The sequence below is a fragment of the Callithrix jacchus genome, chromosome 13, assembly GCF_049354715.1.
Source record: "Callithrix jacchus isolate 240 chromosome 13, calJac240_pri, whole genome shotgun sequence".
NCBI lineage: Eukaryota > Metazoa > Chordata > Mammalia > Primates > Cebidae > Callithrix > Callithrix jacchus.
This window is the reverse complement of record NC_133514.1, coordinates 28,157,763-28,184,142: the sequence shown is the minus strand read 5'-3', so window position 1 is coordinate 28,184,142 and position 26,380 is coordinate 28,157,763. Positions and strand designations below refer to the sequence as shown.

The 26,380-nt window shown below is 35.6% G+C and overlaps 1 long non-coding RNA gene across 2 annotated transcripts in view; it reads left to right on the top strand.

The window, feature by feature from the left end:
• The first annotated feature begins 7,629 nt into the window (after positions 1 to 7,629).
• The window catches only part of LOC108588015 (uncharacterized), a 571,409-nt gene continuing 552,658 nt past the window's right edge, over positions 7,630 to 26,380 (top strand). Inside the window, exons 1-2 of one of the 2 annotated variants that reach the window (XR_013525581.1) lie at positions 7,630 to 7,715; positions 10,851 to 10,907. This is a non-coding gene — a long non-coding RNA (uncharacterized LOC108588015). Of the gene's footprint in view, positions 8,592 to 10,850; positions 10,908 to 26,380 lie in introns of both variants that reach the window. The other variant, XR_013525580.1, reaches the window with a different exon arrangement.

Below are 26,380 nucleotides of genomic sequence, written 5' to 3'. Positions count from 1 at the left end.
AGAAGGAAATAAAATGAGCAAGTAACTAATATCAGAAATAAAAAGAAATCTAATTAGTGATAGGATAGTCACTATACATGTTACATAGAGAAATGTATATATATATATATATATATATATATATATATATTTCTTGATCGATAGATCTTAGCAAACTAAAATAAAATAAGGAAATTTCTTAACTTCATAACCTAAGTCTTATTAGCAAAACCTATTACAAATATCACACTTGATGATGAAATGTTAAAATCACTTCATTTGAAATCATTTCAACCAAGGATGTCTGCTACTATTTCTCCAATGTAAGATTTTATTGAGGATATTAGTAAGTAAAATACAAAAGAAAAAAAAATGATACAAGAATAGATAATAGAAAAGAAGAAACAAACATCACATGTTCACAGTACTTGTCAGAGAACTTGTAGACATATTACTAGAAATAAAAAGTTCATCAGATTTGTACAAAATCTAAAAATAGACTTTGGCAGGCCAAGGAGGGGTGGATCACCTGAGGTCAGGAGTTCCAGACCAGCCTGCCCAACATGATGAAACCCTGTCTCTACTGAAAATACAAAAAATCAGCTGGGTGTGGTGGTCGGTGCCTGTAATCCCAGCTACTTGGGGGGCTGAGCCAGGAGAATCACTTGAACCAGGGAGGCAGAGGTTGCAGTGAGCTGAGATTGCACCACTGCACCCCAGTCAGAGTGACGAGAGCAAAATCCCATCTTAAAAAAACAAAAACAAAACAAAATAATAATAATCTAAAAATAATTTAAATTACTACATCCCAGTAAAAATATTTTAAAAGTATAAACTCCAAAATATACTATTCATAATAGCAATAGCAACAAAAATATAAAGTACCTAGGAATAAATCATAAGGTGTGGAGGAAGTATTTGGAAAAAAGTATTATTTTACTAAAAGATATTACAGAAAATTAATTTAAAAAAATTAACAGAGACATGTTTTATGTTCATGCAAAAAATATCATTTAATAATCATTTATTAATAAATATTTAATGTCAATTTAAAAAATCAAATATATTCATAAATGAATTTTATAATTGCATTATAATTTTCATTATAATTGCATTTTATTATAATTGCATTATAATTTTTATTAGAATTGCATTTCCTAAGTGTATTTCCCAATTTTCATCAGTGTTAACCCTACAATGAGTTTAGTTTTCTCATTCCTATGCATTTTATTGTTCTGTCTACATAGGTTTGAGTCTTAAAGTATATGTAGTACACTGTTTCATGCTATTAAATATTCCCTAAATCATAGCTTTCTGGAAAATTCATGGATGATTTGCTGTTTCTTTCTCAACATAATGTTTGTGAGTTTCATCCAAGACTACATACTACACACTGATGCTTGATGACTTTTTTTTTTTTTACTTATATATGTATTACTTTTGGTGGATATACCCCAGTTTATCCATTTTTTACTCATATTTGACTCCTTTTTTTACTGATATTTGTATTACTCATTTTTGTAATGCAATTATAATAAAAATCTTGTTAGGGTTTCATCAGCATTTGACAAGATTATAAAATGCATAGAAAAAAATCAAAGAGCCCTAAAGAAGTGAGATAATTTTGAACAAGAAAAGTCACGTGGGTGGGTTCATCCTACAAGATGTTAAGACTTATAAAGCTTTATTTTAAGAAAACAGTATGCAACAAGAGCAGAGACAGACAAACGGGACAATAGTAAAGAAATGAGTTCAAGAGTTGACTCATCGACTTATAGAACGTTAATATATGACAAAGTTGGCTTTGCAGATAAGCAAAGAAACAAGTTTTAAATACTCTCTTAATATTCTCTTTTATTTTACTATGAATGACTTAAAAGTTTTACTTTTTTAATGTTTGCAGATAAGAGGAAGAATTTCTTAAGCAAGGAAATAAAGAACAAAGGCTAAAGGAAATGATTAACAAACTTGACTGTGTCATAACTCCAAATGTCTGTGCAGCAAAAGATTATAAAATGTAAACAAAACAAAAACCCAGGATAGTCAGGGGAAGAATATTTGAAATGTGAAAAATTAACAAAGTCAGTCTTTCAAATAGATATTTGAAATTATAAATCAAAAAGAGAAAGAAAACTCAGTAGAAAAATGGAAAAATATATAAAAAGGCAATTCACAGAATAGGGAATACAAGTGGCCAATAGACACACGACGATGTGTCTAACCGCACTAGAAAACAGTGAGATGCAAATTAAAGTCACAAACAGATACAATGCTTAGGCCTAAAATAGAGAAAAATATAAACCGCCTAACACTAACAAATGCAGGTGAGAATATGGAACAGCAACAGGACTTCTTGTCACTGATAAGGAAATGTACATTGGTTTAACCACACTGGAGAACAGTTTGTTAAAATCTGGCATATATGAGTTGTGTATAATTTTTGTCCCAGCAAATCCACTCCTAAACATGTATCATACAGATTAAAGAGGCATGTACAGGAATGATTAGCATAGCATTGTGTGTTATAGCAAATAACTGGAAAAATGATATGTTTTCAATAGGAGAATGAGTGGATAAACTGGGATATATCCACCAAAAGTAATACAAATATGAGTAAAAAAAATGAGTCATCAATCATTCGTGTGTAGTGTGTAGTCTTGGATGAATCTCATAAACATTATGTTGAGAAAGAAACAGCAAATTGTCCATGAATTTTCCAGAAAGCTATGACTTAGGGAATATTTAATAGCATGAAACAGTGTACTACATATACTTTAAGACTCAAACCTACGTAGAAAGGACAATAAAATGCATAAGACTGAGAAAACTAAACTCATTGTAGGGGTAACACTGATAAAAGTTGGGGAATACACTTAGGAAATCTACAAGAGAGATTTCAACTGCATTTGTAACATTGGGTGCTACATACACAATTGTTTGTAATACTATTATTTATGCCTCTTTGTATGTCAAAAGTATTTCATAGCTTTTCTTCTCAAGAAGATACAAATAGTGAAATGAGCCTTAGAAAAGTCTAATCTGATGTTTTAATTCAATTTTTTGAGCTACTGAGTCCTGGGGAGAGAAAATAATTTAATCAATGCTGTCTAGTTAATGACAGAATTAGGATGAAAAACCATGGATCTGACTGAAACTACACTGGCTTCATATTTCCAATTGCTAGGGAACATTAGAGAATAAGATTGTTTAGCTCCTTTTGCAGTTAGGAAAATTGAATCTAAAGGAAGTTTAATTGACTGGTTACGATATCAGAATCAGAAAACAAATCAGAGTTTTGTTTTTATCCTGATGTAGTCAATCAACAGATATATCCACAAAAGTGGCTCAAATGGCTGTGATTTTATAAAATTGGGTAAAAGCAAGCATGATATATTCAAGGTTCCAGAGGGAACCTGCCTGATTGAAAATGCTGACTGGCTGATTCTGATATATTGTTTCCCTTTGCCAATAATAGAAAAGCTTAGGAGGAAATATTTTTACTCATGGAATTAAACAGTTCACATTCAGTTCAGAAGAGCTGTAGAAATATTTTTGTGATTTATGTGTTATGTACTGTGCATGTATGAAGTAGATTATGTATATTAGTGAAAACTGTGTCTGTGCACACACAGATTTTTTTTTAGGTTGATGGCAGAAAAGGGCATTAGTTATAAATATTTAAATTAGGGAAGCTTAAAGAGGTTGGTGGGCATGGGGGGACTTGCAAACTGTTTAAGTAAAATTCACCTGTCAAGGCAGAGGTCAAAATTTCAAAGAGGGAAGAGTATGCCCCCGCCAGATAAATGAGAGAATGGTCTTCTGTTGAGGGTTTGTACCTAACATGTGGTGTCAATAGTACACCACCTATCGTTTCATACATAAGAAAATATCCCCCTGAGAGAATGAAACTTTCAGGAGCAGAGAAATTTCAACATTCCTTACACTTAATTCCTGAGATGAAATCCACCTTCTTTCTCATCTCCTTATAAATCCATTAATTCTAAGATTTGTCTTGATATCTGAGGGGTCGCCTTCCTTCACCATGTCAGCTGAGCTAATCCAGCTTCTTTTGTTTTGGTAACTAGAAACGGAGATAGATGAGTAATACATGCACTTGTTTAGGTATTCTAAGAAGCTCTCAGGCAAAATTATAGGTATAGAAGAAATTATATAGAACTCTTTAGAATTAAAAAAAATTTAAACCCAACAAAATTAGTAAATATAGAAGGATTTCTGGAATTAACAGAATAAACATAGGAACAACATAATTTGTCTTAAGGTTCTTACTACTATATGAAGAAAATAGACTGTGAGAGGTTTCAACCATATTTGTAACATTAGGTTTTGCACACACAATTGTTTATAATGTTATTCTTTATGGCTTTTTATAAGTTAAAACTATTCATTGCATTTTATCTCAGAAAGATACAGATAATGAACCATAGAAATATGTCAGAACCATTTCACAACTTTTTTTTTCTCAAAAAGATATAGATAGCAAAATGAATCATAAAAAGGCTAATCTTATGTTTTTATTTATATTCTTGAGTAGCAACTGAGCAGTAACCAAGCCATGGAGGGAGAAAATAACTTAATCAATGCTGTCTAATTAGTTAATGACAGAATTAGGACTAAAAATCCACATATCTGGCTTAGTGTGATAGAGAAAAGTACAGAGTGGTGATATACAAAGACCAAGTAAGCAGTAGTAATTCTGGAATCTCCAATAAAAATATGAGTGCAGCTCCATTTAAGGGAGAGTGCCCTGAAACTTTTAAGGGAAACGCTGACACTTCTTATGGAACAGGATGGTGTGAATATAAAGTGGAGAGTTTGTCCATGTTCCCTTACTCCACAAGAGGCTTCCTCTTCACTGAGAACTTGCCAGGGTTCTGTCAAGGGTCTTATGGTAGAGATGATGAAAGTAGTGGGACAGGAACCAAGAACATTCTGTAGGAAGGACACTTTTCATTGATTCCTTAATTTCACAGAAGCTTGAGAAAAGACGATATATGAAGGCCCCAATTAGTTGCAGCCTCTGTGCCCCTGAGTCCTACCCAGGAAGCAGAGGAAACCCTATTTGTAAAGCAATCTCCTCTATCCATTCCCAACTCACAGCAATTATTCTCTAAACCACTCTAAAAAGGACAGGCTTTGGAATTAAAAAAAAAAAAAAGACAAAGTCAGGGAATAAGCTAACTAAAAATAAACTGGAAAAACATTTAATGGCTATATTAAGAGGCAGAAGTCCAAATGCACACAGCAGGGCCCCAGCTAAAGTTACAGATGGTTTTATTCAAAACACCAACCAAAAAAACTAACTCTTTAGGTCTACCACTAACAGGCAGACTCACTCCAGGGGACCTGAGATTCTGTAATCAAACCTGAACAATTGTTACATCACTAGTGTCAACAAAAGAGGGGAATTTAATAAGGCATGGCTCAAAGATACTGACGACCATCTCCGACTTAAAATGAATTACAGAAGTTTACTAATATTCTCAACTAACTACTAAATATAATATTGCATTACTATATTTTCAGATTCTAAGACTGGGTGTGATGTCCTGTCTAGATAATGATAAGCTAAACACAGTCAGTAATGTTAATGCTTTAATATATTACCATTCAAAATCACCTCACATACATTCTTTCCAAAAATTAATAAAATATTTTAAGTGTTCAAAAAAGATATAATAGAAATCTACTTTAACTTTAATTGAGGTTAAACTGATGCCAACATGTACTATTTACAACAGATGTCTTTTTTGTTTCTTTGTTTTTTTTTTTTTTTGTTGTTGTTGTTTTTTTTTTTTGAGACGGAGTTTCTCTCTTGTTACCCAGGCTAGAGTGCAATGACGCGATCTCGGCTCACCGCAACCTTCGCCTCCTGAGTTCAGGCAATTCTCCTGCCTCAGCCTCCTGAGTAGCTGGGATTACAGGCACGTGCCACCATGCCCAGCTAATTTTTTTGTATTTTTAGTAGAGACGGGGTTTCACCATGTTGACCAGGATGGTCTCGATCTCTTGACCTCGTGATCCACTCGCCTCTGCCTCCCAAAGTACTGGGATTACAGGCTTGAGCCACCGCATCCAGCCCGTCTTTGTATTTTTAAAGAAACATTTAAAAAATACAAGGTCCTTACTCTGTTTTTTTCCATTCACCTTTTCCCCAAGTATCCATTATTTGGAAGTTAGCATTTGTCATTTTCACATTTGCTTCATTAATACATGTGCTATAACAATCAGTTTATTAATTTCTCATGATGGTTATATACATTTCTATTTTGTATATTGTAGATACATGTTTTGAGATGCATACAGATTCAAGTTTTTTTCATATCCTGCTAATTATTTATTTAACTATAATGTAGTTAATATTTTTGGACAATAACTCATTATTTTTATCTTTGATAATTATTATAATATCCTTGATTTATTTTTTTCCTGATCTTTTTTCTTTTATGTAGAAGAACTATTATAAAAGCGTCAGCAGGAAATATGTATAATGATTTTAATAGATGAAGTGTAGAGAGGTTATTGGTACTATATCAAAGGACCTTACATCTGTAATATGAATTTCACTGGCTTCCAAGAATGGCATTAGTCTAGAAGCTTGCCTGATGGTATGTTAATAAGAGTCAAACAATTACAGATAGTGGTCATTAATTCCTGGAAGAGATGTGGCATGATATCTCTTATGACTGCTATTTCTTAGCTCTCACAAGTTGCTTAACTCTGACAAGCAGCAAACATAAGCAAGAAATATGCTTACTGCTTTCTTAAGTTGAGAAAGCAGCAAGTATATTTCTTTACTCTAGCCTGTGATATTCATAATTCTGTGTTTATTTTCCTAGGGTATTTATTTGCTTTTTTGTTAGATAAGATGGATGATCTCTTAGGGTTTACTGCCACTGTAAAATAATTAACAGTGAGTGGGATTGCTATCTAGGAGAATAGTAACTATTACCAGCTACCATGAAGTACCTCCCAGACCCTGGATATATTGCCCCGTGGCTGGATAAGTTCTGTGTTATTGGGCAAATAGAAAGCAAATCCTATCTGGTAAGACATTGTAGCAGGGGTAAATACCTCCTACTCAGATGTCACTATAACGACTAATATTGTCCATATCTGTTTTCTAACAACTAAGTAAAAGGTAACTTGAGCCTTGATGTGACAAGTGTTGTCCTCAGACTAACAGCATCAACTTTGTAGCCCCAATTCTACTAAATCAAAACCTGCATTTTAACAAGATCCCCATGTTATAGTTTGAGAATTGATGATCTAGAATGAAGTGTGGATGGAGTACAGGGTATGCTAGAGGAGACACACTGGATATGAGAAATAACACGTTTAAAGACAGGGAAACATAAATAAGCACGAACTATTATAAAAATTTTAGCTAGAAGTCTCTGTTTTCTTCACACATCCTAATAAGAGCCTATATGAGCGGTAGCAGCAGTGGCAGCATTAACAATAGTAAGAATAGCGGCAGTGGGGGTCATGGTAGTAACAGAAGCTAGAGACGTGCGCAAGAAATCAGTTATGAAGAGTTGAAGGTCATTGTAAATGTTCCGATGGAATTTAACTGGAGAATGATGTAATGGAATGTATTTGCAAAGATCACTGTAGCAACAGAATTCTGATAAGATGGAGGAAAGGAAAGCCAGAGTGAGCAGACCATTAGCAGATCATTGTCGTAATCTTGATACTAAATGGAGACCAGAATTAAGGTAGTGACTGGAGATTTTAAGCAAGGGTGATTATTTAGAGGACAGAATTCACAGGCTGGGTGACTCACTAAAGGAAGGAGATGAGGAAGATGGAGTCATCAACACAACGGCAGAGATTTTTGTGCAAGAAGTTTATGGAGGAGAACTCAGGAATTACACTTGTAAGAGGATGAGGGAAGAAGTGGAATTGGGCAAAGGGAGATGTGGAAGTGTGAGGTAGTGGCAGTGGATGCTACATGGAGTCCTGGAAATGCAAAATGCAACAGCCCATCAGAATTCTCCCAAGTAGAGACAAGGAGGGTGAGCCTTTGTTCCCCATATTTAGCAATCACTGGATGTGGGCTACCCCAGAAAGGGGATATACGCTTTGGTAAAAAAGATTCGTTTAGCTAAGGGCACTTCCTGGGGAAGAACACATCAATGAATTGTCAGCATTCCTGTAGCAACTGAGGAAATGCAGGCCTCAGTCTTAGAGATGGGATTCAGCTGGCACAGGCCGGAACACACTGTTCTTGTCTTCTGTGTTCAGGTGATTTTAACATGTGTTAAAACAAAAGAGTTCAGAAGCAGAGAAAGATGTGATAATAAATATATGTTAATAAATGGACATGTTTTATTTGATCAGCACATTAGAGTTTATAATAAAGTTATTAGATACAGGGGCTCTGAATTAACAGAGAGATCTGGAATTGTAGATTTAGGAAGCTTCAGCCAGTAAATGGCAGTTGAAGCCGTACTCATTGCTGAAAGTGCAGTTAGAAAACTGAATACAGAAACTTGAAGAACAGCATCATTTAAGTCAGGAATGCCAAATAAGAGCTTTTAAGGAAATAGAAGAAGAAAATGGTATAGAAGAAGCTGAACCTAAAATATTCAGTGAGTAATCATCTCTTGTGCTTTGAAGGGCACCATAGTATAAGTAAGGCTGTTTGTAAGAGATTTGGCATTGTCCCTTCCAGTGACTTCAGAGAGTGACAGCAGGGTCACTGGAGTGACAGGTGGTAAGGACGTGTAGACAAACCAGGTAGATTATTTTTTCAATGAATAAATCACCCGTATTGATTGCTAGAGCTAAGAAGGCAGTAATAATTGAGGAGTTAACAAAGAAATAATTGGAGGAGAGGTGAATGTATCATTTAGGGTCCTAGCAGGGAGTATATGGCACACTCAAATTGAATAATTAGAGGGAAGTTTAGTAAAAGACAATTTTTTTTTTTTTTTTTTGAGATGGAGTTTTGCTCTTGTTACCCAGGCTGGAGTGCAATGGCGCGATCTCGGCTCACCGCAACCTCCGCCTCCTGGGTTCAGGCAATTCTCCTGCCTCAGCCTCCTGAGTAGCTGGGATTATAGGCACGCGCCACCATGCCCAGCTAATTTTTTTGTATTTTTAATAGAGATGGGGTTTCACCATGTTGACCAGGATGGTCTCGATCTCTTGACCTCGTGATCCACCCGCCTCGGCCTCCCAAAGTGCTGGGATTGCAGGCCTCAGCCACCTCGCCCAGCCAAAAACAATTTTTTAAAGGTATAAATTAGATAAAACTCAGGCCGTGCAAAGACCGTATATCAGTCCATTCTCACACTGCTTTAAGGACATACCTGAGACTGGGTAATTTATAAAGGAAAGAGGTTTCATTGACTTATAGTTCCACACGGCTAGGGAGGCCTCACAATCATGGCAGAAGACAAATGAGAAGCAAAGACGTGTCTGGTGGCAGGCAAGAGAGCATATACACAGGAACTCCCCTTTATAAAACCATCATATTTCATGAGACTTACTATCATGAGAACAGCACAGGAAAGATGGACTCCCATGATTCAGTTACCTCCCACAGGGTCTCTCCCATGACTTGTAGGAATTATGGGAGCTAAAGTTCAAGGTGAGATTTGGGTGGAGACACACAGCCAAACCATATCAGACCCCAAGGCTATTAAAATTATGGTAATTAGAGAGAGAGTAATGGAGGAAGGGGAAGAGAAAGAGGAGGAGAAAGAGAGATTTATTGATTTGTGCGAAGCAAATGGCCTGATATTAGCTATGATCCCCTTGATTGAAGGATTTAACCAATATATATCCTCCAGGATCCTCCAGGTGATCCTCCAGGTAGAGAAGAGGGACCCTGAATACCTAATCCCATGCTCCTTCCTCTCTTTATTCCTTTTTTGGTGAACTTAGTTCACCAAAAAGGAACAAAATTCCTTTTGTTCTCCATTTAAACTAAGTTGAAGTCAGAAGGCAAAGGATCCTTTGATGTAGTCCATTCAGAACAGAAGGAGAAGAACGCAGAGTAGATCTGCAGGGACAAATAGAAGATGCAGCGTGATGAAGACACCGTTTAATGACCCAGGGGACACAGGCTCTTTCCCCTCTCCTATGTAAAAGAATTTCCTCCATCCAAGTAAAACTGATGAAATCCACCAGCTTTCTAGACAACAAAAATAATTAGATCTGTGAAGAATCACAAATATTCCCATGACTATGAAAACTATAAACCTACTTTCAATTTATAATCTTAGAAAGATTCAGGGAACTGAACAATCTGTGATCTAGTCAAATGCGCCAAAGAGACTGTACGTCCTTAATAATATGTCGATGATGATAGTAAGTTATGGAAGAAAACATAGTGTTAGAGTTTTAAGTTTGCCAATTGCCTCTTTGTTTTTTGGGTTTTTTGTTTTGTTTTGTTTGTTTTTGGTCTGAAGAAATGGAAAGCAGAGAAGCTTGGAGATTTACCAGGACTAAATTTCTTCACAGTCAACAATTGGCTCTTAAACTTGCAAAATATTTGGAGCATGTGTTTTTCTTTGCTTGTTAGTTTCCCACACTACAGATTTTCTAGATTTTGCTAATCCAAGTGCCTGGCTCATTTTCCCCTCAGCATCCTTATGCATTTCCTCCACAGATCAAATTTTCTGACTAAATTAGTACACATTTTTGTTTTTAAAGAAAGAACTGAATCAGAGAATCAAAATAGGCCAACCTTGTTTTGGAATGAAGACAAGCAATTATTATATTCTTCATTGCAGTCTTTTTCACTGAAACTCATCCCAGACTTGTATCAGAGATTAGTAAAATCAGTTGTGGTTGAATTTGATTTTTAAATTCTTAAAGTTACTTATTTGTTGTTGTTTCAGTGACAGATGTATTTGTCTTGGGGCTACTGGGGACACATTGAATAAAAGAAGAAGCAGGTGAGTTTTTTCAAAAGAATTTTACTGCTTTTTCCTCTTCCAGCCTTCATTTACCTTGAGGAAAAAAAAGTAGATAGAAAAGCCTAGGTCGTATAGGGAGAGGGGAGATGTTGTATAGGGAGAAGGGAGGTTTGGAGAGAGCCCTGGGAAGCCTACCGAGCCCTTAGTGACCTTTAGCTCACTTAATACTGGAAGGCAGAGGCCTTCAGTGGGTGCAGGAAAGGACACATGGATTCTGGCCCCTAGGCTGATGAATTAAGAGCAGAAGTGATCTCCAGAGGGATTTCATCTGGAAGTAGCCACTGGTGCAGCTCTTAATTGCTCTTTGTGTTACAGTTTAGAAATATAAATGAATTTGGAGCGTTGATTTCTGTCCTAATCTACATATTTGAGAGAATTTTCTCTGAGCAGCCATAGCCCTCAAAATAAGCTTAACATTGCTTTAATGAGGGGATATGGTTTGGCTCTGTGTCCCCACATGTGAAGGGAGGGACATGGTAGGAGGTGACTGGATAATGGGGGCAGTTTCCTCCGTGCTGTTCTTGTGATGGTGATAGTTTTCAGGAGATCTAATGATTTAAAAGTGGCACTTCCTCTTTTGCTCTCTCTCTCTCCTGTTGCCCTTTGAAAAAGGTCCTTCTCCTTCTCCTTCTGCCATGATTGTAAGTTTTTCGAGGCCTCCCCTGCCATGCAGAACTGTGACTCAATTAAACCTCTTTCCCCTATAAATTACTTAGTCTCAGGGATTCTGTAGAGCAGTGTTAGAATGGACTAATACATGAAGTAGCAATTGCAGAATACATTTACACTTAGAAACTTTATTACTCACACCCAAGTAGGGATTGAGTCAGTAGATAACATTTTAGGCAACACTGTTATTTAGCAGATAAGATAGACTTGATTTGTCTTCTAATCAATAATTACAGGAAAAATATTGAAAACTTTTTTTGGTAGAATAGGGAGTGCATTAGGTGTAAACATTCACTGTTATCAAGATTAAATGCAAACCCAGTTGTCAAAAGGTTCTACTATGGATGCCTTAGATCTTTGTCTCAAACCAATAATTACACAGTCATATCATACATCTAAATAAGAACCTTACCTTTGTAATAGAACTCCCAACTTTTACAAGGAACTTTAAAACTATCTAAAATTTATAATTTACTTATTCAACTATAAACGGTGCACAAACCATGTGCCAGAAAGGTTTTGGTTCCTATTTATACAGAAGTGAACAAGAAAACTCCCTGTCTTCATGGAACTTGACATTTACTGCTTAGTAATACAGCCAATGGGAAAACACACCCTTTCGGGTATACCTCAAGGATATCTAAGGTAAATGGCACATAAGCATAGCTTAGTCCTTTTTGGTGCGAACAGCAATAAGCCTCCTTCTACAGAATTAGCACTTTTTATAGTTAGTGTTGGATGCAGGAAAATTTATCTTTGTTGTTTTCACTTCTGTCTGATGAGTACCCCCACCTCACTTCCTTGGAAGCCTCTTCCAATCTGGAGTCTATCCTGTACCACCATGTTAACTGGAGTATGACTGTTACTCATGGAAGACAGCTTAAAGGATAGACACTCCTGGAGTTATTATGTAGTAAAAATAGCATCTCAAAACAACAATAAAAATTTTAAGCCTTCCAAAGTCACAAGATGTAAAGTAAGATGATGATCTGACAGGGAGTTTGTGCTGATATTTTGGTTTAAGGACGTGCCTTAGTTAACTGATCATTTAACCCTGCTTGGTTAAATATTAGCAGGGGTCTTCTCACAATGTTTATTTTGTTTTGATGTGACTGAGTCTATACATCTCTCAGCATTTTTTATTGAATCTCTGGAAGATGCCTTTGGCATTTTGGAAGGTTGATAGAAACTCCAGCCAGGTTAAGTCAAACAAAACAAAACAAAAAGAGCAAATAACACTTCATTCTTATTAACAATGAACATATTGTTAAAATGAGCACCTTTATTTACAAGACCCTGGTTCCATCAGCCTTTCTCAAGTTTCTTCCTTTGAAACTTTTTTGAATACTAGGATTTAATAAGGACTTCAGAAAAAAAAAAAAAAAAAACCCAAGCAGGATGTCTCTGGCATTCCAAGGCAAGAGTATTTATCAACAGAAATTTCTATTTTTATAAATGTCTGAGATCACGTGCATTTAAAAGAAAGAGTGGTCTATTTATTATAGTGGGGCCTTTTATGTTCTCCCATGACAGGGGCAAGCACAAGACTAATAACTTATCTTTTCACTCTGTATTTACTTTGAGAACAGTAACTCTTCCAGCACTGATTTATGTATGTGTCAAAAATTATTTCTGCTAAATATTTCCATGTTATATATACAGAAGCCTCCATTTTTAGAGCACTGAAGTAATTTATTAAAATAAAGATATATTATATTTCTGTAATATAAAGCTGCACTAATCTATATTCATTAACAAAAATCAGGCTGAATTAAAGATGTATCAATTTCTGATGCTTGAAGAAAGCCAGTTTTATTACATCCACATTCATACACACACACACATGAGTGCGATTGTTACTGACCAAGGTCTTTGTATAATGAGGTTTCATAAATAAGAAAATATGAGCTACAGTTATATCCATGTATAATCTTATCATAAATCAAGGGAAGCTTCTAAAATGTTTTGTGAGCATTGCAAATCCTGCTATGAAAATGTATGCTCTCTCTACACAAAACTGTTTTATCATAGTTATAGCAGCATTAAGCTTGAAGACACTTTGTCTGAGAATATCATGCATTCTGAAATGTGTAATCTTAATCAAGATTATTTTCCACATGAGAAGTTATCAGTTTTCAAATGGGTGATATTTAAAAATGTTCATGACTATTGTTTGGTACCCAGAAATTCATATAAAGCTATATTTTATAGTATCTGATACATAACACTATATTAGATTAATAAATTTGCAAGATCATATTTACACTCATGGGAACTTGCACAGCAATTTATACACACTTCACTGTGTAAAAGGAGACATAGCCTAGGCTTGAAATAAGAGTCTTGACAGAGAGTATACTTCACCATTCCTATTGGATGTAAATTCTAGAAATGGCCTGCCTTGAATCAGCACATCCACAGACCATATTCCCCTGAATAAAGTTCATGGGGGTACTACTCACTTTGTGTACTTGCCTTTCAGTACTTTTTAAGAGCTCATTGCAATAAGGGCCTCAATTGGTAACTTCTTCTTGTGTCCACACCCTGTTAGGTTACTTTGCAGTTCCTCCCACTAAAAGGGCAAAAAATATCTTTTGAGCCTGTAACTCTGAATTTGATGATGTGACTTGTCTTTTTCCAATAGAGTTAGATGGAGGTGGTGGTGGGTCTGTTCTAAGCCTAGGCCTCTAGAGACCCAGGCTGTTTCACGTGCTCTCTGCATTTCTGCCATCCTCCTGGGGACATGTCTGAATGAGTTAGCTGAGTCCAGCCTCATCAGCCAACCTATCCCTACACAGAAAGGTAAACCCAGTCTTTTGCAGAGCTGCTTTGCAGACTGTAGCTGATTTCAGCCATGTGATCAGTAGATGCTTATTTTTATATGCTACTTACATTTCTGTCATTGTTGTTACCCAGAAAAAGCTAACTGATATAACCAGATAGGAAAACTCATCACATTGAAAGCTGGAAAGTTTATGTGGTGGTTTCTCGAAATGTAGGCCATCTACCTCCTGTGTCAGAATAATTTTACTGTGTTTGTTAGAATGTAGAGGTCTAGGTCATATCTCAGACTCACTGAATTAAAATATTTGGGAAAGGGTTATCTGAAAATGGATATATGGCAGCAAATATTTAATATCCCTGTAATTATCATTACCTTGCAATTTGAAGTTTGATGGTCTATGGCTCAATCTCCTAGGGAAGAAGACGTTTCTTTTCCCCTAGGTAGTGACAGCAGAAAATTTCCCAAGAGAACATCAATAGATGGGATATGTTTGGACACTTCCTTAAGTTGCCTTTTTTTCTAGATTCCCACAACCAGAGTAAGCATAAGGGTCACAGAGAAAAACAACCATACACAAACGTTCATGGTCTATTCATGAATGCATCTATGTCTGTTCTGTAAACAGTGTGTTTTTCATGATGTATCTTTGCACCATAGACATATTTCCTGGCAAAAGTACACAAGTAAAATGAATTAAATCCTGAGATAAAACTCTCAGTGATCTAAGTTTCTCAACCCCTTTATATAATAAGTAATTTTCAGTCTTTTTTCCCTCACATACAAAAAATGTGTAGAGTTCTAGATTGTATAGCTACACATATAATCTCAAAAAAAGCAAATTTTCTTTTATTCTGGTTTTGGAGTTTATAAAACTCACCTGAAATGGTTGTCAGTAAATGTTCATATGGTGGATTTAGACACCATAAAAGTTTATATTTTTGTGACTATGTGCTATATCATGTCCTTGATTCAATTGCTAAATAACATATAATATTGCACTTTTATATCTTGAAATATCAGTAAAACTTTTCCATGACATTAGTTTTATGATTAACGAATTTTGATATGATTACTAAAATACAAATTCAGGTAACTGACCATTGTTCTAGCTGTTATATTAGTCAAGGTTCTCCTGAGAAACAACCAAAAGAGAGAATAGAGATTAATTTACTGTAAGAAATTGGCTCATGCAATTGTGGAAGCTGAAAAGTCCCAATATCTGCAGTCAGTGAGATGGAGACCAAAGAACGCTGACAGTGTAGGCTCCATTCCAAAAAAAAGAAGAAGCCCAATGACCCAGCTTGAGCACAGTCAAGCAGAGAGAGCAAACTCTCCCTTACTCTGCCCTTCTGTTCTAATTAGGCCTTCAGAAAATTGGATGAGGCCCATCCACATTGGGAGGGCAATCTTCTTTGTTCAGTCTACTGATTCAAATGTCAGTCTCAACCAGAAACACCGTCCCAGATGCACCAAGAAAGTTTAGGAAGATATCTGGGCCCCTCGTCATCCCGTCAATTTGACATATAAAATTAACGATCCTATGGTTCAACATACATGTACCTGTTACGTTTAAGCTACAAAAAAAGATTTCTAAGAGGTCAATGTTTCTGAGAGGGAAATTATTGTACATGTAATAGTCTTATGGCTTTGTGTTAGAGTTTGAAAACCTCATTTCCACACCCAGCTACTCATAACATAAATCCTCAGGAGAAGTGAATGGAAAAACAGGCAGTGATGTTTCTTACTTTTATTTATATTTCTTAATTCCAAAATATGGGATGTTTCTTAATTCCAAAATATGTGTTTGTTACATAATAATAAGATAAAGATAAAAGATTAGTCAATATATGGAGGAAATACTGGAATCACAGAGAATGCTCTGAAATAATAGCTGTGTAGTCATAGAACTTTTTAAAATTTAAAATTATTTAATTAATTTTTTGTAACCACAAATGTACTTTCCATGGTACTTGTAAGAAAATGTACTTTCCATGGTACTAATGCCTAATAGTTTACCAAGCATAAACAAAAATAGATCTCTCAGATTAAGAGTTCTTAATTTTTAGGTGAGATATACATTTTATAAACAAATGTAAAAGTAAAACCTACCTGGTTAACCTTACGCTCCACTTGAAGGTAAATATTAAAACATTTTGATTGTTTATTTATTTATTTATTTATTCATTTATCTTCCAAAGTTTTCCATTCTAGTGCAGAAAGCATAACAATAATATTTGCAAAGATGACCAGGAGAAAATATTTTAAGAGCTTGAATATTTTACTCTCTGTATTAGGTAAGGTGACACTAATTGTTAAGAAAATTTAAAATGTAGAATGTTTCAAAGATGAGAAAAACTTATTTATCTCACATATAAAGTCCCAAGTGGTTTTTCCTAATCTGGTTAACTCTCCTTCAATTGCGGATGTAGGAGTCCAGCTTCCTTTCACTTTATGGTTGTACCTTATTAAATATGCTGGGTGCAAGTTCCCTGCAATCATTTTGCAACAAGCTGGTAGAAGGGGACAGTCTCACTTGTGAGAAGGGTTTATGCACCAATCCTAAAGGGTTAAGCAGTGCACATTACTTCTCGTCACATTTTATTGCCAGAACTCAGTCACATGGCCACTCCTATCTAGAGGAAACATTGAGAAATAGTCAAATTATGTGTCCAAAAACATACTGGTGAAGAGTTATCCACATTGCCATTAGCTTGCTGGTACTGAACGTTTATATGACAGATTTGGACACGATAAAAACTTATACTTTCAATCTAATTTTGATTTCTGGGATAGAGAGATTAGGCAAATGCTACTCACAGGCTTATAGTAGACACATTTGATCACTTTTACAGTGCACACTTTAATCGGTGGTACACAGTGGCAGGGGCTGTCATCTTTTGTGTATAGGGCCAGATAGTAAATACTGTAGACTTTGCAGATCAGAGAGTCTTTTTCTCTACCACTCATCTCTACCATTGAAACAACAAAACAGACAATATGGGTGGGTCGGGCTAAATTACAGAAACACTATTTACAAAAACTGGAGGTGGGTCAGATTTGTTCCATGTACCATAGTTTGTTGACTACTGCTGTAGTTGAAATATTCATTTACAGATTGCTTATATTGTTTTCTTCTTACAAGTATAGCTTTTTTTCCCCATTGCTATTGTAATTAGTTGAATGTAACTAAATTGGCACTCATCTTGATATATCCTATACTATGTATATTTCTTGAGAAGTGAACACTATATACAACTATTATGGTCATCTAGTCATTTGTCCTTGAAATGTTTGTCTAATGTGAGTCTAGGGCTTTAGAAAAATGGCAGGAGTGTTTGAGAACTCAAAATGTTTTAATCACTATCTTTCTATTGTAAATGGGCAGAATCTCAACTTAAAAATGGTATAAAGAAAAAAGAACTTCTATTGGCTCACATAACTGAAAAGACCAGAAATAGATTTTCAGGTAAAGCAAGATCCAGATTATTAAACAAGATTTCTGTAAACATGTCTCTGTCTGTCTGCTATCATTTTCTGTATGTGGTGTCTTAGTAGGTTCTGGCTGCAATAACAGAATACCAGAGTCTGGGTGGCTTAAACAACAGAAACATATTTCTCACAGTTCTGGAGGTTGGGGCATCTGAGTTCAGGATGTCAGCATGGCTTGGCTCTGGTGAGGTCCTTCTTCCTGGCTTACAGATGGCTATCTTCTTGCTGTGTCCTTACATAGCAAAGAGCACAGAGAGAGGTAGCAAGGTCTCTTATGTCTCTTTTTATAAGAGCACAAATCCTATCATGAAGGCTCCATCCTCATGACCTCATAAATTCCCAAAGACCCCATCTCCAAATACCATCACACTGAGAATTAAGGTTTCAGCCTATGAATTGTCCAGGGCCATAAGGATTCAGTTATGTAGCCTTTCACTTTTGAGATAACTATTTCCCACTTTGGGAGGCCGAGGTGGGTGGATCACGAGGTCAAGAGATCGAGACCATCCTGATCAACATGGTGAAATCCCAACTCTACAAAATACAAAAAATTAGCTGGGCATGGTGGCGTGTGCCTGTAATCCCAGCTACTCAGGAGGCTGAGGCAGGAAAATTGCCTGAACCCAGGAGGCGGAGGTTGTGGTGAGCCGAGATCGCGCCATTGCACTCCAGCCTGGGTAACAAGAGCAAAACTCTGTCTCAAAAGAAAAAAAAAAGATAACTATTTCCAAGCAATTTCTAAAATAGTCTTCCATACTTCTGGGCTTATATGCTATTTGATCAATAAGCTCAGTAAACATGTAAGTCTTTTTTTGTCTATTGTTTCAGCAAAAGTGGTGGTAGGGATAGCATGCATTGCTCTAACTTAAATCAGTGCCATTCGGTGTTCCTGATGGCTGAAAGGAAGAGATAATATCCTTAGTCCAGCAAGCATTACATTCCCATATTTTGGAGATATGGCATGTGGAGTAAAAGTGAGGCAGATGAAGTTAGCCTAAGGAAAATCAAAGTCTCATACCAGAAACTGAAGGAATGCATAGTGGCTGAACAAAAAATAATCTATCATAATTCATTAAATTTGGTTTTCAAAGTTTTCCAAATAAACTTTAGGAGACTACTACATTGAAAAATTATTACATATGGATGCTTTGGTTGAGGACTAATTAAAACAAAACAAAATAAAAATATTATGAAGGTGAGTTCAAACTCTCTCTAGTGATACCTATACTTACAAAATTTGATTCCGTTAAAAACGGACACAGTCCTCCTTCCTTAGAACAAGTGCTGTCCTATAAGATGCTGACTTTTGAAAATAGTCTAGTTGGAATATAAAATTATCCTGATAAATGAACACTTTGAATTTGTAATATAGCTATAAAATATGAGAGTCTGTACTGTCAAGATATTAATTTTAATGGACATAAAATAAGGATACTTTTAACAATTAGATTTAAGTTTGCTCCAGTGGTTATATATTCCAGATGTTTACATCTATGACTTGCTTGTTAATAAATTCAGATTTAGAATTAACTGAACAATTTGTTATTTTCATTTTCTTCCATATTTATGATTATGTGTGCCAAATTTGCCTTCCTAAAATACTATGTAATTATTTTATTCCACAAGCATATAACAGCCACCAGATGGTACAAGTATACACACATAAAGTCCAGATGTCAGTATTTTCAAAACTTCATTTTTAATGAGTAGAGATGAAGGCAAACATGAATTACATAATTCGAATTCACACTATTCAAATTCAAGGGAAAAAGTTGAGAATGCTCCCTGCGGTTACAAGTTGGTGTCCATTAAAAACCATTAAAAAAATTGATAGCGTAGGATACAGGTAAATTCTTTTGGCCTAAAATGTGTTAAGAATCATTATAATCTTGAATTAAGGTAAAAGTCATCTGCAAAAGTTCAATATGAAGGCAATACTCTTTAAAAGAAACATATGTGGTAAAATTAAGGAGACTCATCATGAATCTTCCCATGATGCCACTTGAAAAAATACAAGTTAATGTGACAATGAGTAAAATAAACTCAGGAGATGACTGTCTTGTTCCAGTATGCCCTGGTGTGAAAAACTTGGGGAATTGCATGGCGTTCTATGCAATAAGCACTACATGGAAAACTGACAAACAGAAATTCAACCAGAAAATAACAGCTGTGTCATACGGGGATTGCTTATGACAAGTAGGGACAGTTAAGCTGGAGCAAAGAAGAGATGAAGCATCATCACAAGCCTGCCATGTGGAAGACTCGGTGAAGACAAGAGAACAGATACCCCATAAACATACATAAAAATATCCCAATGTTAGTGTTGATTCACAATGGAGTGGATTTTCTTGGAGTGTTTTTAGTTTCCTGCATTGGAAACATTCATGGAGATTCAAAATTGTCAAATATGACAGAGAGCAAATGTTCTGTCAATATTTTTGGAATGAGTACATGATGATAGGAAAGATTATTTAAATTTATTGAGCATCTACCATGTTTCTATTCTAGGAAAACAGTCATATTTATTTAAAGAGTCTCATCCACAGGAAATATTGTAATCTTCATTTTACTGATCAGACCACTGATGCTCAGTAAGCGGGGAACCAGAATTCTTTCAAAGGTCTGTCTGATTTTCTGATTTTAAAACCTATGCATGCTCTGCCTAGATTTTTTAGATCAACATTGTGCAATCTGTTGCTTAATATATATATTATTGGGGTGAAGGCTGATAAAATGCAGATATATAAGCATGTTACAAAATCGTTCTACTACAAGGACACATGCACACGAATGTTCATTGCAGCACTGTTTACAATAGCAAAGACCTGGAATCAACCCAAATGCCCATCAATGATAGACTGGATTGGGAAAATGTGGCACATATACACCATGGAATATTATGCAGCAATCAGAAATGATGAGTTCATGTCGTTTATAGGGACATGGATGAATCTGGAGAACATCATTCTCAGCAAACTGACACAAGAACAGAAAACGAAACACCGCATATTCTCACTCATAGGCGGGTGATGAAAAATGAGAACACATGGACACAGAGAGGGGAGTACTAAACACTGGGGTCTATAGGGGGAAAAGGGGAGGGCCAGTGGGAGGGGGAGGTGGGGAGGGATTGCCAGGGGAGAAATACCAAATGTGGGTGAAGGGGAGAAAGCAAACAAAACACACTGCCCTGTGTGTACCGATGCAACTGTATTGCATGCTCTGCACATGTACCCCAAAACCTAAAATGCAATAAAAAAAAAATATGATGTGTGTGTCAATAAAGAAAACCCAACTGATAGAGGCTTTCTTTTGATGAGGAGAGACAGAAAATGAAACAAGATTATTTTATTTTTATTTCTTTATTTATTTGTTCATTTGAGATGGAGTCTGGCCCAGGCCAGAGTGTAATGGCACAATTCGGGCTCATGGCAACCTCCACCTCCCAGATTCAGGCAATTCTCGTGCCTCAGCCTCCCAAACAGCTGGGACTACAGGTGCATACCACCATGCCTAGACAATCTTTGTATTTTAGTAGAGACGGAGTTTCACCATGTTGACCAGGCTGGAATCAAACTCCTGATCTCAGGTGATCCATCTGCCTCGGCCTCCCAAAGTACTGGGATTACAGGCACAAGGCACTGCTCCCAGCCAAGATTATTTTAGATCGTGCTAAGCGCTATTTAGAACATGTAAAAGTAGAGAAGTAAATTGAGATCTTTACATTATGTAGTCGGGTTAGGACTTGATATAGTTTGGACCTTGTTCCCTCTAAATCTCATGATGAATTGTAATCCCAGTGTTGGAGGTGGGGTCTGGTGAGAGGTGATTGAATTGTGGGGGTAGATTTCTCATGAATGGTTTAGTAAGATCTGGCTGTTTAAATATATATGGCCTCTTTCTTGTCTGTCTCTTGCTTCTGCTCTCTCCATGTGATATGCCTGCTTCTGCTTTGCCCTCTACTATGAGTAAAAGCTCATTGAGGCCTCCCTAGAAACCAAGCAGATGCCAGAGCCATTACCTCTACTATGAGTAAAAGCTCATTGAGGCCTCCCTAGAAACCAAGCAGATGCCAGAGCCATTCTTACACAGCCTGTGAAATTGTGAGCTAATTAAACCTCTTGCCTTTGTAAGTTACCCAGATTCAGGTATATCTTTATAGCAAGGCAAAAATGGCTTGATACAAGACACTTTGAAGATGTGAGGTATAGGTAATGCCTAAATGATGAGTAGCCAGGCAGGAGACAGCCAGAGTAAATGAGTTCCAGGCAGAAGTAGCAGAAAGAGGGCGTGAGAGGGATTGGCACTTTCAAAACTCTGCCAAAACAAAGAAACAAACAAACACAACTGTATGATTACAACTTGATGAATAAGAGACATAATTCATGAATATGGTCAGGGAGAAAGACAGATAATAAATAGAACTTCTGCTCTATGCCCAGGTGTCTAGATCTGATTCTTGGGCATGTCTAGTGTGATTTGGGTTATGTTGTAAAAGTTGTTTAATACTGGATGAGAGAACAAGTGCAAGATTGATACAGATAGAAGAAAGGGATCACCAGAAAAAATTTTCAGAATAAAGAGAAAATGAGAGACTTTAAAAGTATAGCTGGAGAGATAAGTAGATAGTTTCCAGCTATAAAACCGATTTTATTGAGGTATAATTTTCATACAATAAAGTACAACCCTTTTAAGTTCAATGTGTTTTGAAACATAATGAATCCTCAAGTACATTTTTAGGGAACATAATCAGGGAACAAGAAATAGCTTATGAATAAAAAAACTTTAATTGACAAGCTAAAAATGATGGCTTGGGAAATAAATGAAGGCAGTCTCTCAGAATGTAGGACAAAGAGACATAGAGACTTAGAAATATTGACAGAAAAGATAAAAGATTATCTTAGCTTGGGCTGCTATAACAGAGTGCATAGACGGGGTGGCTTAAACATTTATTTCTCATAGTTCTGAAAATAACCCCTCTGTATCTCCTGTTGTGAGGACAATAATCCTATTTCTAAGGGCTCCACCTTAATAACCTCCCCAAAGCCCCACCCCCCAATATTATTACATTAAAGATTAGGATTTCAAGGTTGTGAATTTTGGGGGGACACAACATTCAGTCCATATCAGAGACATAGAGGATCATTCCAATTTCAAACTATGAAAAATATTTTTAAAGTTAAGAACACAGTTACATAAAGTGATGTTGTATAAAGTTTTGTGGGAGAAAAATCAGATACCATTGAAGGGAGCAAACATCAGGCAATATTGGCCTGACTGCTCATTTGCAACATTGATTATTAAATGCCGATGCAACAGTGCCTTTAAAATTCTGAGCAGAAAATTACTTCTAGCCTAAAATTCTATACCCAACCAAACTATTAATCAAGTTTGAGGGTAAAGTCATTTTCAGATATTCATAGTCTCAGAATGTTTATTACATATACCTTCTCTTTGAAGTTTTGTGGGAAAGCCTTTAGGAAACCAAGTAAGAAAAAGACAAGGGATTCAGGAAACAGTGAGTGGATCCAACCCAAAGAGGTAATAATGGGACATCCTAGATAATGTTAGACAGTAGGCTCAGAACACAAAAATGAAGAGAGCTGATGGAATCATCTGGAAGCACCTTTCTGGGAAAAGAAAAAAAAAAGATGAAACTTTGGAAAACTTGAATATAATATAAAGGTAAATGAAGCTTACCCCAAAAAACATAATATGTGTGCTGTTAAGAAGCACAAGTTTTGACATTTGGTCTGTAAAGGAGGAAATCATTATCAACACACTATGTGGCTCTGGAGTGAATATTGTCATAATAATATAGTTTAAAAAATTTTTGGTCTCTGCAAATCAACCCAAAACACAATATAAATATTATCAAATCTGAAGATATAAAAGTAAATCCATAGATGACATGATATATGGAAGATGTACAGAAAGAAGAAAAGGGTAGCATCTCTTTTACTATTCATCAAAAATAAAAAGAGATACTATCATTAAGGAATCAAAAATCAGTGGCTTATGTTAATTAATTAAATATTCAGTGGTAAGCAGGGGAGCATCCATGAACAATGGAATAATCATTGGGAATAAAGAGCAAAAACCTGTAACTTCAGTGAGGTCAATTCTCCCCTATCGTATCACAAAGTCACTAAGTGGTATCTATATCCAATAAGCCAATAAAAATCAATGTAAACATATGATTCAGAATTATGGAGATGATTACTGGAGGAATTCAGAACAGTAAATGGTTTTGGCTTCTGAAAGCAGAAGTGGAGAAAAGTAATGATGTTCTTCCAAAGTATTTAATTTTAAAAAATCATATGTTTTAGGTATCTTGTGGATAAACTTTAAAAAGTAAAGTCCAAATACTGCTAACTAGGAACAGAATTTCTTAAATAGTAGATGTATTGAAAATCTTTTGTTATGAATTGCTTTTCTTAATACATATTTTTAATATATCTAACTTCTGCTCAGTAATATTAAAAATATAAATATGATGAAAAGTATACTTGTATCCAAATGTGTAGAAATAGTCTTCTTGCCTTTGATTACAAAAAAAAGTAATGGATTTAGAATTGATGAAAGAAAAACACTGCGGTAATTTTCTGGAGTGTGCATCAGTCGATATTTATTTATCTAAGTTGCATGTTCTTTCTCATTGCTAAGCAACAGAGATATTTTTACAATTACATCACTAATTTTTATTATTAAGTGCTGGAAACTTTGATAATAAAATGAGAACTCATCTTGCTCACTAAACTCAATTCAGAACAATTTTAGTTAAACAAAAATTGGAAAAATTATAGACTTAGCCAAACACTAATAAATATCACATGCACCATAAATTGCACAATATCTGGATTTAATCTGTTCTTTGTTAACATCAAATAATTTTTCAATAGTATGAGGTTTCAATTCACTTCATATTGGGAATATTCAGTGGTTCTAAGTGATAAATCACCTAGCAAACAAATTAAATATAATAATTATATTTTATTTATTGTCATTTCTTAATGTCAGATTATGTGTTATCCTCTGAGTAATTTTTATTGAAATAACGTATATAAAAATTAAAGAAATATGTTTGTTATTCATGATTATTTCTAACAATATGTTAATAATTTTGGCAATCTCTGTATTATAGAATACTATTATTACACAAAATGAATTGGCACTTTTATATTCCTTGGCTAGCAATAACTTTCACAGCATGTCACCGTAGAGGCATGAGCTTGAAAGCAACCCAAGAACTTCCACATCTCTGAGGGACCAAGTGAAGCAACATGCAGACTCTTAGTAGAGATATTTACTTTTTCATAAAAAAAGTAGATTTGTGTTAAATTTTGACTTTGAATTTCTAGGTATATACATGCCCTTCAATCAGGACGTTACATTTTGAAATTGATTTTGGTTAACTTGCCTTGTCAAGCCATTATGTGGTCCAGAGTCCCCTTTTGATTTCTTCTATTTGACTCCCTTGTTTTGACAGGTCACACAATTTTCATCTTTTGTCTCTCTATAGAAAACGTATTCAAATCTCAAATAATTTTCTTAATAGATAACTACAAAATGCATACCAGCCAGTGTTTACTCAAGGGTACTTTCTGATTCTGATCCTTTTCATTTGTTTTAGCATGTTTAATGTAACTCACTTTTACTACATAGAAGATAATTGTAAATTGCCCCAAATCTGTGAATGTCATGTAAACACCAGATGGTTGGAGCATGGGGAAATAGAGGGAGTGCTCTAGGAAGCTAGTCTAGACTAACACTTATTAACTGCATTTTTGTGTTTCTTTTAGTTCAGTTGTATCAAATTCCCAATTTTTGTGTGCTATGGAGAAACACAATTTGGAGAAATATCAATGAGAGCCAATTACTGTGGAGTCTGTTGCCTTTTGTACATAAGTATGTGCTAATAATCTCAAAACATAAGCTTTGAGGCGAAGAGAAACAAGATAAAACATTGAGAACTGGTAAAAGAGAAGGGAAGAAGAGAAAAGGAGAGAAGACTATGTGGCCCAAACAAACCATCTGAGAGTGCATTTAGTTTCTGAAATCTGTAGAGAATGTGCCAAGAACTTTACTCCTTCCTTATTTGAAGAGGAGGTTAATTCTTCATATGATGCTTTCCACGTATGACATGTGAGATTGAAAATCAGAGTTAGAATGTGCTGGCAGTGTGTGGGTTAATGGTGAGTTGCCTCCAAAGCATCTTCACTCACAGTTATTTTTTAAACTTAGAACCAAATCTATAGAAGATTAAATCAGCTCTCATTATGGAGTGTTCATTTGCAGGCACACTCTAAGACGATCTGTAAGGTTTGCTAGAACCTTATAGGAGAGGGTGCTCCCTGGGCTTCTGCCTGGGCCAAGACGGCCTGCAAGCATGTGCTCCTCCCTACAGCAGTGAAGACAGCTGGTCAGAAAGCCTTATAGTGACACTTAGTGATACTTTATGTATTGAGGGTATCCCATTATGTCTTATTATCCTACTCTTACCAAATTC